The sequence below is a fragment of the Dryas octopetala genome, chromosome 2 (genome assembly GCF_963921425.1).
Source record: "Dryas octopetala chromosome 2, drDryOcto1.1, whole genome shotgun sequence".
NCBI lineage: Eukaryota > Viridiplantae > Streptophyta > Magnoliopsida > Rosales > Rosaceae > Dryas > Dryas octopetala.
The window spans coordinates 10,718,995-10,732,575 of NC_141367.1; the positions used below are offsets into that span (position 1 = coordinate 10,718,995).

General features: G+C 36.3%; 1 protein-coding gene across 1 annotated transcript in view; it reads right to left on the reverse strand.

Moving 5' to 3' along the window:
• Positions 1-13,581, reverse strand: part of LOC147293023 (26S proteasome non-ATPase regulatory subunit 12 homolog A-like) — a 45,146-nt gene that overhangs the window by 24,705 nt on the left and 6,860 nt on the right. The window lies entirely within an intron of this gene.

Below are 13,581 nucleotides of genomic sequence, written 5' to 3' on the forward strand. Positions count from 1 at the left end.
AGCTGCTTTCGGCTTCGAGGGGGGGGGGGTTTTGGGTGAGTGGTTTCGGCTGGGGGGGGGGGGGGATGGTTTCGGCGGGGGTGGGTATTCGCGGGGGTGGGTTTCGGCGGGGGTGGGTATTCGCGGGGGTGGGTATTCGCGGGGGTGGGTTTCGGCGGGGGTGGGTATTTTCGGGGGTGCGAGGGTGGATTTTCAGGGGAGGGGCGGGTGGGTCTCCGATGGGGGGGGTGGGTTTAGGTAGGGGGGTGGGTTTTCGCGGGGGGTGGGATGCCGATGGGGGGGGGTTTTGGGTTTCGGGGAAGGAGGGAGGAGGAGGAGGAGGCGGAAGGAGGAGGAGGAGGGAGGAGGAGGAGGAGGAGGAGGGAGTGAGAGCTGAGGGAAGGAGGAGGCGCTGCGAGGGTGAGAGACTGCGGCGCTGCGAGGGTGAGGATCGAGTGAGTGAGCTGACTGAAGTGAACCCAGAAATGGGTATAAATTTAAAGACTTTGGGCAACGAACATGAATTCGTCGCCCCAAGTATATTAAAGCGACGAACATGAATTCGTCGCCCAAAGTGACTTTGGGCGACGAACGTGTTAATTTGTCGCCTAAAGTCACTTTGGGCGACGAATTCATGTTCGTCGCCCAAAGTTGTTGACTTTAGGGCACCGTTTTATCCCGCCATAATTTCAGGCTTTGGGCGACGAACTGTTCGTCGCCTAAAGCTACATTTCGTCGCCCAAAGTTGAATTTTTTTATGAACCATGATCGTTCATACGTTCGAGCTCCAATACCAAACTTCTAGATCTCCAATTGACCTAATATTTTAGAGGAATGATCTTTGAGTGACAAACTAATAAATGAACGGTTCAGATCGTTAAAAACACAATCGACATATAAGGTTCTACATATAAATCAGTGGTTTTTGCATTTGAAGAATAAAATTATATCAACTCTTTCGTTAAAACCTTGTAGCTTCAATAATTGTGAAGACCACAACGTGATTATCACAATCAGAACCATTCTTCATATATGTTCATACTCAAAGATCAAGCCTGGAAAAAATCGGCTCAATCGGAGTTCATCTACCCGTTCGATTATTATTATAAGAATCAAGATCGTTCATACATCCTAAATGCTAAACCTAACTTCTACATCTCCAGTTGAGTTAATTTTTTGCATGGATGATCTTTGAGTGAGGCACTAAGGAATGATCGGTTCGGATCGTTAAAAACACAATACAAAAGTGATCTTCTACATACAAATACACTTGAAGAGTATACTTATATTAACTTTTGGGTAGAAATTTTGGTGATTCAACAATTTGTGAAGACTACAATGTGATTTCAACGATCGGAACCGTTCATTCTATTCGTTTATACTGGAAGATCATCCCTGCAAAAAATCGGCTAAATCGGAATTCATCTCATACTTCGATTCGTATTAGAAAATTTACAATCGTTCATAAGTTCAACCACCGTTACCTAACTTCTACATCTCCGATTGAGCTAATTTTTTGCATGGATGATCCTTAAGTGGGGAATTAAAAAATGAATGGTTATGATCTTTGGAAATACAATCGTATAGTATGCTATTACATATATAAAATTGTAAACAAAAAAGTATTCTCACTTTGGGCGAGGAACTACAAATTTCGTCGCCCAAAGTTCTCTTGGGCGAGGAACCTCACAATTCGTCACAAAACAGGATGACCGATTTGGGCGACGAACAGGTTCCTCGCCCAAACATAGTTTGGGCGACGAACATAATTTCGTCACCCAAAGTGTCTTTGGGCGAGGAATATGTATATTCCTCGCCCAAAATGAGTTTGGGCGACGAAATATTTTGTCACCCAAAGTAAGTTTGGGCGACAAATTTTCGTTTTCCTCGCCCAAAGGCACTTTGGGCGACGAACATGTATATTCCTCGCCCAATGTATTTCTCAATTAATTGTTTGTTGTTAATGTTTAGGCGACGAAATGTGTTCGTCGCCCAAAGTTACTTTGGGTGAGGAACGTGTGATTCGTCGCCCAAACCTTCTTTGGGCGACGAACATGTTCGTCGCCCAAACCTTTATGACATTGAGCGACAAATTTTCTTGTTCGTCGCCCGAAATTGCTTTGGGCGACGAATATATGTTCGTCGCCCAAAGTGTGGTCGCCCAAATATGTTTTTCTTGTAGTGTTAAAATGTAGAGTGAATGGTGTGAAGTTATATAAAACAATTATAACAAAATAGAGAAAGAAATCTTTTCCCAATAGATTAATAGGTTTGAGTTTTCTAACAAACCCTAGCCGCCACCCCTAAACCCTCTCTTCTCTCTCCTCAACCCTATCTCTCTCAGCCCAGTATTTCCAGGGGGGGGCGGTGACTCCTTTGTTCCTCACAGGCCCGTTGCTCCTACTCCCACCTCTCCTTTCTCTTTCTCTTTCTCTTTTAGAGCCCTTGTAAAATCTACTCTGCATTGTAGTTCGATATATAATTAGATCGAGCTATCTATTTTCTAGGATCCATTCAAGAATTACCCTACAATAAAGTTAGACACATCAGAAACCACTGAGCTATATAATTCTGATCGAATAAACAGACAAATGTTAAACACTAAAAATAATGATGATTTTATCAATTGGTTAAATAGTTAAATGATTTTCGATTTGTCTAATTTATGCATGGATGATCCTCAAATTAATCGAGAATTAGAAAATAAATGGCTATGATCATGGAACTACAGAGTGGATCTAACAAGGGATCCCTTAAATAAACTTATTTTAGGAATCTCTTTTGGGCCCACTGTATAATGTACTTTGAAGATCAGAATGTCTATTTTGTAGGTGTCCATTAAAGAATCATTTTTACAAAAAATTAGATAAATAAGAAACTATTTAATCAATTGATAAAATGGTATACCATTTAGAATGTTTATCGAAATTATTTTGTTCATCGATATGGTAGCTATTAATGGTTTTCGATTTGTTTATTTTTTTTTTTTTTTTTTTTTTTTTTTTTGTAAAAATGATCTTTTAATACAAACCTAAGAAGAAAAAAAATGGCTCGGATCGTTAAAATACAATATGTCCCACGAGGGATCCCTTAAATAAAATTATTTAAGGGAGCCCTTAACGGAAGAGGCATGTGTGTGTGTATATATATGTATATACATGCATGCCCCTTTCATTAAGGGATCTCTCATTTAAGGGTGAATAAAAGATCTCTTGTGGGGCTCACTCTACATTCTATTTTGATGATGGTTAGAATTGTCTACATTAATTTTTAGCTCTCCATCAAAGAATCATCCTTGCAAAACATTAGCTCAATCAGAAATCATTTACTCGTTGGATTAAATGGTTATTATTTCAAGTGTTTATGGAAAATATTTTGTTCGTCTATTTATTTGATTAAATTCAGATAGCTTAATGGTTTCCGATCTGTCTAATTTTTTGCAAAAATAATCTTAATTTGAATAGAGACATAAAAAAATAGACAGTTCGGATCGTTGAAATATTATGTGAAGTAGGCTCTATGAGCCATCCCTTCAATAAAATTATTTGAGGGATTCCTCAATTGAAGGGACCTATATATATATAGGTCTGCTATAAAGCTAATTGATTAGTAAGTTAATACGAAACTAACCACTCTTTTAGGCTCACCACATGACTAATCGGATAATCTAAACCATCCATTTTTTAGGCCACATGCACTTCAAAAATCATCTTTGGAAAAAATCAACCAAATCCGAAATTATTTAGTCATTTAACTATGATCAAATAAATATAACAATATGATATAACTAATTTATATTTTTCAAACATCTATTATATATTTCTTGCGGGGATTTGTGTGCACACAAATGTCGTCAGCCACTTAATTAGAATATGTCAGCTAATTACATATATAATTACATTAATTCTATAGGTTAAATCCTTTAGTCAGTTACGATTTGTGAACGTGAGCTGTGGAAAACGGTCGGGTATTTTCTCATCCAATATGGTATAGGAGAGCTTAAAGAACCTGGAAGAACTTGAAGTAAGAGACTCACTACAAGAATAACCCCCTTTTGTGATTGTACAGTGAAGGCTGATATACATTTGTCACTACTGTTGGGTTGGTGGTGACTCTTAAAGTTGCAAGTTCCTTTTGGATCCAAAAGTAACGGTTGGATTGTTACTCTCTAATTAATCAATTAAGTATAACATATTTATTGAGAGAAATGAATTACTGTGTATTTAAAAATGGACAGTTCTCATATTTATAATTTTTTTATTAATTGAAAAGTTTAATTTAACCAGAATGGGTCCCGCAATGTCGAAGCCACAGTCCATTATTATTTGCACTGACTTGACATGAATATCAATGCTGGTTTAAAAAATAAAAACTTACCAATTAACTTCCATTTAGACTACGCCCCTATACTCTCCTCCCTTATCTTCTCTCTCTCCTTTCTTATCTCTCTCGTAATCCCTCCGCCCCTCTCTCCTCCACACCCACATCCACACCCACACCCACACCAAATTCTCTCCATCACCACCCTCTCTGCGAAGACAAAACCCAAGTCATTCTCGACACCGACAGCAAAAAGGTATCATTTCTCCCTTTTTTTAAGTTTTCCTTTGGGTTTGACTTCTGGGATTTTGATTATAGGGTTTGATTTCTGTAGAAAAATTTGTAACTTTTGGGAACACCCAAATCCCTATATCTGTCAGCATTCTTCTTCTTCGACAAAGTGAACACTAAAAAAGGATTTTCTTTTTCCCATCTTTTCTGATTAGGGAACACCATGTGAATGATTTTTATTCTCTGAAGGTGTTTTGTTTCGGTTTTTCTGGAGGGAATACCTAAAGCCCCAAAACCTTAAATACCCAGACATCCAACCAGAAGAGAAGATCAAAAGGTAAAAATAATGGAAAAAAGGGATGGATTATTGATTTGGATTGAGGGGAGGATTCCACTGCAACATGAGACATGGTGGCCCAAATGGAATCGCATAGCCATTTACAGTTTAATTCCACTGCAACATTAGACATGCAGGCTAGAGTGGAATGGCACCTATGTAGCAGTTAAGATCCAATGCAGCAAGAGAGTAGAATAACCAAGTGGAAGTGCAGATATTTGTAGAAGCAGTGATCCACTGCAGACGCATCCCAACATAAGTCATGAATCCAGCCGACAAGACCTGACTTCTGCCTGCAAATTGGCAGCCAAATTAATAAATAAAACACAGTAGCTGGAAATAAAGGAAGGACGGATAGGCTTGAAGTTGGGATAGTGCTATACCGACCCCATCCTGTTAGACTGTCATTGCTTTGGTCGCTGCACTGTGGCTATTGGATAATTGTGATTGATAACAGTCAGTCCAAGAGAGAAAGGGGACTGTTATATATCAGAAGGAAAGGCATGTTATTGTTGTAGTGATTGTAGCTTGCTGGAATCGGTAATTGACTTTGAAGGTCTATAAATCAAAGATAAGCATGCTACTGCAACATTCTCTTGCTTAGAAATAATGGAGTTGAATGATCTACCCATGTTGCCTCATGTTCTCAAAACATTTTTGCATTTCAAAACTTGAGAAAACTCCAAGTTTTCAAATTTAATAAATTGAGATATGTGTTCCCACTCTTCATTGCTGAAGGTCTAGTCAAACTAGACTCCATGAATATAAGTGATTTCCTGGGGATGGAAGACATTATTGCCAAAAATGCAGGAGGTGGAGATGGAGAGGTTACACACAACATCGTTTTATCTCAAGTAAACACTCTCGTTCTTGTCGATTTAAGTCGCCTCAGAACTTTTTGTGCTGCTCCTATGATGCAGTACAATCAACCAAGGCTTACAAGTGTAAACCTAAAAGAACAAGAACCCTGAAATCCATCAGAAAATTGAGAGAAAACCTTAATAATTAATTTGATAAAATAATAGGATAATTCGGCTAGCAATTGTAAAATTGCTTAAGTACGCTTAAAGAAACCCTAGGGTGCAAACAACCTTATAATTAAGGCCCACGGGTAATTACAAACCCAAATAAAATATAAACGAAAATAAATAAAATGTCTAAAAGTTTAAAATGCAGTTTTGAGGCCTTAAACGACCTCAGAAGGCCGAAAAAGCCCATATATCATGGCAAGCAATGAGTTTGACTCGTCTCGCGATTTCCTTCGAAACGATATGCATTAGTGCCACTTTCAAAGCCAAACCTTCCGACTAGTAGAAATAATTTCCCAAATTTCTTGGGTTTGCAACGATCAAGCTGTTGCATGAACTTTTCCGCCATCCGTTCTGCATCATCCTAATTGCACTCTTAACTGGCCATCACTGAGAAGTTTGGTGCTTGCCGACTTTCCTTACATGAAAACATTTGTTGCATCCACAGGAATCGGCCTAGGCCATCTTTTCGATGAAAAGGTATGCACATGACTCAAAAACCCACTCTACATGTTCAAACCATTTCCTCCACATATATATATATATATATATGATTTTGGACTCTTGAGACATCATCGTTTACTCATGCCGGTTAGTTAACAGAAAACTTGTCAATATGATATAACTGTGATCAAATAAATTGGTGGAATACAGAGTTTTCAACAAACACTGAAATCATCACTATTTAGTCAAATAGTTAAATGGCTCATAATTTGTCTGTTTTTTTTTTTTTTTTTAGCAGAAATGATCCATTAATAGAAACCTTAAAAATGGACCATCAGTATGCATGCATGCATTCATACATATATATATATATATATATACCCATAATTTTTTTTTTTTTCCAAATTAACAGTTATGATTGCATAGAATCGGTGGTTAATTATGTGAAATAAAGTTTTTAAGTGTAGTCCTAATTTACAATGTTTTAAAAACATAGAATGTCACTTATATATATAGCTAGTATAAGATGTCACACACACACTGACACACACACACACATATATATATAGCATAATTATTTGGGACAAAAAAAAAAATTAATTGCATGGACAATGCATTTAATGGTTGCATTTAAAATGATTTTGAAATGAATAAATAATTGAAGTAAATCAGTTCCTTGTATCGATTGTCTCTCACATCTTCGATGCGGCATCTTTCTCTCCACACATACGGAAGTTTGTCTCCCACAGGTGGCACTTGCGCCATTATCCCTATGTGTTTAATTCCATTTAGATAAATGACTCAATATTAATCTTCGTTTCTTACCTTGAAACTATTCAAGTTCAATTTCGAATTTCGATTCATCATTACTTGAGTATATATATGAACATGCATTAATTAACATTATAAATAAATAAAAAACATGTATCTAGATTCTTGACTGCTAAGTTTGGGAGACATATATTGTCGATCTAGACTATGTATTAACAGAATTCAATGTATTTTCAGGTTGATTTTCCAGTCTTGGAGACATTAAAAATTCGCAAGATGAACCACATCGATCAGATGTGGAACAACCCACTTCCACCCAACTCCTTTTGTGAACTAAGAGAACTGGATGTATCTGATTGTAACCAATTATTGGGTTTGGTAACAACGTATATGCAAAATAGATTGCAGAAACTAACGACATTAAAAGTGAGCAATTGTGATAGACTAAAAGAGATTTTTGAAGAGCATGCTGTCACAATCTCAGAGTCAGGAGAAACACCTTCAATCTCTCAACTTGAAGGAATGCAAACTCGAGGCCTTCAGAATCTAACAACATTGGTTATTCAGAAATGTCACAGTTTAAAATATTTATTCTCTCCTTCTGTTGCCAGAGGTCTGGTGAACCTCAGAAGACTAGACATATATAAATGATCAAAGATGGAAGAAGTAATCACAAAGCCAGCAGACAGTGAAGAAACAGTGAATAACAGCATGCTTCCTCAGCTAAGTGGTTTGTATCTTGGTTTTCTAACAGATCTGACCAGTTTCCCCCAAGGAAATTATACTATCGAATGGCCGTTAGTGACAAAAATAGAAATTTGGGCATGCTTTAAAATGGACTTTTTTACTCAAATACCACCTGAACTATAAAGGGTGTGCTCAAATACCACCCAAACTTTTTTTCTTGCCAATTTACCACCTGAACTTTCACATATTGGCCAATTTACCACCTACCGTCATTTTAGTTAAATTTTCTGTTTATTTCAAGGGTATTTTCGTCATTTATATAAAAAAAGCATTTTAAATATTAAAAAAAAATCTAATTAAACCCCCTAAAAAAAAGGGTATTTCCATTTTCTATTTTTTTAGTTTTTAATTTTTTTTCTAATTATATTTTAAAAAAAGTTTTTAAAATAATAATATTTTTTTATTGTATTCAAGGGCAAAATGGGAAGTTTGGGAAATTTTTTGATGATTTAACAGAAAAATGGATGTTAGGTGGCAAATTAGCACATATTAATAATTTCAGGTGGTAAATTGGCAAGAAAAAAAGTTTGGGTGGTATTTGAGCACACCCCCTGTAGTTCAGGTGCTATTTGGGTAAAAAAGCCTTTAAAATGAAGAATTTCTGTTCAGGATCCGTTAGCATAGCACGAGGAGTGGAAATGAAAGGCAGTACCGCGCTTCAGAATGTTTTTGAGGAGCTCGAGAACAGTAAGAAATAAACCTCACTTGGAATATATTTACCTCATCCATAATTGCATTTTTGTTGTATAGTATTATCATTTGTATTTTGTGTAAGCTAAGGGATCAATGTGTAGCGTATTTGTTGTGTGTGACTCCAATTTGACTGCATTTCTGCTCGTGCAGAAGTGAATCCTGCTTGAGCAGTTTGGTACAGATTGGGATGCTGTGTTTGCCACATGTCCTGCTCCACCGGAGATAAGTTTTTTAGCTGGTGACAGTTTTTTAGCCATGTTGTGTCTCTCCTCTAGAGTTTTGTAAATAAGTTTGTTTAAGACTTTTTAACAATAGTGATATTCGTAAGATTGTGAGTTTTTGAATTTGGGTGTAATTTCGGATTCTTCATTTTCTTTGAGGAACCAAAAGGTTCTTTGTAATCTTCTTCTTCATGTGTTTTGTTCTTTATTATTATTATTATTATTATCTACATTTGCACTTGCATTTGCATTTGTGTTTGCGATTTTGAACTAGGGTGGGTGATGATTGCTTAACTAAAATACTTAAATAACAATGGTATATCCTGGCCAAAAAAAAAAAACCAATTTGGTATATGTACGGTACAAAAAAAGGTGCTTGTTACATCAAATTGGATTGGACAAAACCATTTTTTCGATCAATAATAGACGGGAGAATTGAAGGAAATCGAACATTTAGATTACCATGATCCTATTCTATTATTCCATAATCACTTACTACTTGAGCTAATTTTAAAAAATTTTAAAATAACGTCGTTTCATATTTAATATAATTAAAAATTTATAATAAAAAGAAGAATGAAAACAAAAGAAAATATATGCAGTTTAGAAGTGTTGAACGATCTCTTTATTGCAAACAGAGGTATCCATCTTATTGTGTAAACAGAGAAAGTAGAATACAACAAGACAAACATGAATTACAATTAGTTGATTATTGAGAATAGAGGTATCAAACGGACCGGCCCATACAGTTAAGACCTAGGTCCGGCACAGCCAATAATCATCTTGATTGGTGGTTTTACGTGCCTTACTTCTATAAGGTTTTTGTCTTATTTCCTTATTCCATAAGGTTTTGCTTTTTATATAGATCTAGCTTTCTCATAATTCTAGGGAGCTCACACATATTATACACTTATGAGAGATTTTTCATATTAGGCCTTCCACATCAATGAGTTTGAGGGTGAGAGTGAGAGTGAGGGTAGCTGAGAGTGAGAGGAAACCATCAAAATGCCTACAGTGGGCTGGTATTATGAGAGTGAGGGTGAGTGAGAGTGAGAGTGAGAGTTGAGGGCTAGAGGAAGCTCCGGCTAAGCGTGAGAGTGTGTGAGTTTTTGGGTTTCGTGGGCCCCACCACCTGTGAAAAGACAATGAAGGGCTTTTCAAAAATCAAAAAAGGTGAAAATAATGAAGGAATTGTGATAAAAGGGAGAGGAAATGATGTAAAACAGGAGGAAGCCAAAAAGTGGCCGACAAGCCACTGTGCATCGCAACAGCTGTCGGCCACCCTCCATCACGTGCGTGTGCCTTACACGGAAGGCCCTAAATCACTTGACCGTTAGAGATTAACGGTCAAGATTAATAGCCCGGTTACAAATTATGTGCACTATTCATCTATCCCTCACACAAACTCACGCACTCAGCAGTGAACATTCCTTTGCTGAAATTCTTCATGCTCAATCTCTTACTTTAGCCACATCATCATTCTCTTCTTAATCCTTTCATGGCATGATACTTGGATATTCCTTTTGCTAGCTTTGTCTTCTAGCTAAACCAAGTAAGAAACCTCCAAGTGTCCATGTTAGGTGATATTTGATCAAAACATGGGCACGATTTTCATTGTTCTTTATCTCTTTCCATTTCTGCATTTTTTACACCTTGGGCATTGAAAGAGAGTATGCTAGTTATACCAGTGAGGAAAATTATTTTTCTTATGAAAAATTGATTTCTAAAATATGAGTTTTGTTTTCTAAAATCTGAGTGTGTTTTGTATGTTCTTCATCATCATCATCAAACACTCATATAGATTTTAGATTTTGGATTCTCCATCGACTTCTTTAAGTTTTGTAACTTGAGGAAGTTGATTTTTATAGAATTTAAACTTGCATCTCATAGTTAGGGTTTGGAGTGAGTCATTGGATGTATATTTTCATGTTATCATAGTTAGGGTTTGGATTGAGTTATTGGATTTATATTTTCATGTTATCATAATGAATTGTTTATCTAGACTAGGTCCGCAGTTTTTCCCATTTGAGGGCTTTTCACATCAACAATCTCGTGTGCACTATGTGATTACGTGTTGGTTTGATTGCTTAAGTTAATTTGATTTTCAATCGGTTGCATAAGTAGTCAACTTGGTAATTTTTAAAATTGGATAATTTTGTGACTAAGCCTATTCACCACCCTCTAGGCTTAGTTAGTAATCAGGCTTGGGAATTTTATTTTTGTCATGCTCAAACCCTTTTTCTTTTGTTCTTGGGTTTGATATGGATGCATGTCGCGTGTCCTCTTCTTTGAGGGGTCCAAACAGGTGGTTATTGGTTAGGACACCAGCATTGTGGGTGGGTGGGTGGGTGGGAGGAAAGAGACAAGGGGCTTGGGTGGGTTTTTTGACATTTTGGTTGATCAATTTTTTTTATCTTAAGTGAAAAATATATATTTTCAATTAAAAAAATTAAATGCAAATGGGTGGGAAGAAGAACCAACGAGATTGGGTGAGATTTGTTAATTGGGTTTTGTAGTTTTATTTAATTGACTTGTTAAGTGTAGAAAATATATATAGTTATTTTTTTTATTAAAAAATTTATATATATATTTGTTTCGGTTTTTTTTTTTCTTTTATTATGTCTAAAATAGAAAAGCCCACATGCAAAAACACGGTGTCAAACCAATCTACTTTAATAAGCCGAGCGCGCAGCATTGTCCACCGATCTCACAATACTATTAACTAAGCACTCGATATTGTTCACCGAGTGCTTAGAACTGTTCATCGAGTGCTAAGCAATTGCCACTGTTTGACAATGGTAATGATTATTACTGTACAACAATGATTATTTGAAACTGCATAAAAATGATTCTTATAAATATACTTTATGTCTTTTCTTAAATAAACATATTAAAAACTAATGAAACCAACATAAAACACAAGATTCAAGCTTGTGGAGTCACATCCACCCGTGTTGTAATGTAAAAATAACTGTTACTAATTGTCATTATTTGACAATGGCAATCTGGCCAGTTAAAAAAAAAAAAAAAAGTAGCGCCGAGCAATCCACACTATAAAAACATGGGATATGTTATAACGTGGGTTTATTTGTAAAAAAAAATGGACATATTTGTCATTGCAACTATTTAAGTGGGCTTATTTATTGTTAAGAGCTGTAAAATGAACTTTAAAATCAAATACTTGTTATAGAATAAAAGAGAAAGATAGGAGAATTCAAAGTGTCTTTTTCATTAGCATATGACCTCTATTTATAGGCCACAGGATGACTAGGGTTATGCTCCCACAGTCTCATATTTTACAAGGGATTGAACTCTCTGTAATTATCTACACAATTATCTTCTAGATAAATACAAGAGATTGTTAGAAAGTCAACTATAAGATTAAATGTAATTATGTGATTGATTGTAATTTGTTTCCTGTAATTAATTCCTATAATTCCTCCTTGTAATTCTGGTAGACGTTTGTACTTATACCACCATTGTGGTCTTAATTCAATATCAGAAATGTTTTCCCTCAAACGTTTTGGCATGGTATCAGAACCAACTATGATCTTCTCTCTATTTCCATAGGAATCAGAGATTGTTTTGCGTTTTTGGGTTGTTTTTTTTATCACTACTATCAGTTTGGTTAACAATTTTTCCATAAAATCGTGGATCTGGGGATTTCTTGATCCGTGCAAGAGTTCTGCTGTGCCAGTTCGTCAGTCCCGTTGTGCACCGATTTCTCGGGCACATCGATTGCTCAGTGGTATTTTCCAAGCGCTCGGGTCTAAAGTAGTGACGCTGGTTCTTTTTTCTTCAATTTGTTACTTTGAGCCACTTTCGTATCATCATGTTTTTTTGCTTCCTCTAATCCCAAGGCTGAGGACTTGGTTTTCAAGGGCAATTCAGCCATTGCTTGTCGATTCATTGCCAAGTCAGGTTTATCTAACTCTACTACTAGTATTCTTGTTTTTACTAGTGATAGTGCTTGAATAATTGACATAGGTGCTACTTGTGATCGCTATGTGTTTAGCCACTTGTCATCTCATTGCCCAAAATCTGTCATTACTAATGCCAATAGTGTGTCTTCTCCGATAGTTGGGGTTAACACTGTGTCACTGTCTTCATCTTTATCTGTCACTCGTGTTTTATTTGTTCCTTCTCTAAATTGTAACCTTCTGTCTGTCAGTCAACTAACCAAGTCCCATAATTGTGTTGCCACTTTTTTTCCTACTCATTGTGTTTTTCAGGACATCCATACCAAGAAGAAGATTGTCAATGGTAAATGGAGTGAGGGCTTGTACCATTTGGACAACGGGTTACCAAAGATCAGATGGTGAAGGTTTAGTTCATGCTATGGGCAACAACAATTTGAAGAGGAAAATAGAGATTTAGTTGTGGCACCGACAACTAGGTCATCCCTCCTTTAGTTATCTGAGGCGACTATTTCCTTCATTGTTTATTGGCTATAATCTTTCAGATTTTGTTTGTGAAACTTATGTGTTAGTAAAAAGTCATCATAGTATTTTTTCTTCAAATGATAATAAAGCTAGAACACCTTTTGATTTGGTTCATTCAGATGTTTGGGTCCAACTCCGCTTTCTACAAATAAAGGAATGAAGTAGTTTATTACATTTGTTAATGATTGCATCGGGATGACCTGAGTTTATCTTTTGAAGCATAAAAATGATGTAAGTTGGTGTCCTTCATCAAACATTTTGTCCTCATTCTCCTCAGCAGAATGAGGTTGCTATACGAAAAAACCAAAAAAACCAAAAAAATCCATCATCTTTCAGTGGTGACTCAGTCACTTTTACTTGGGGGCCAT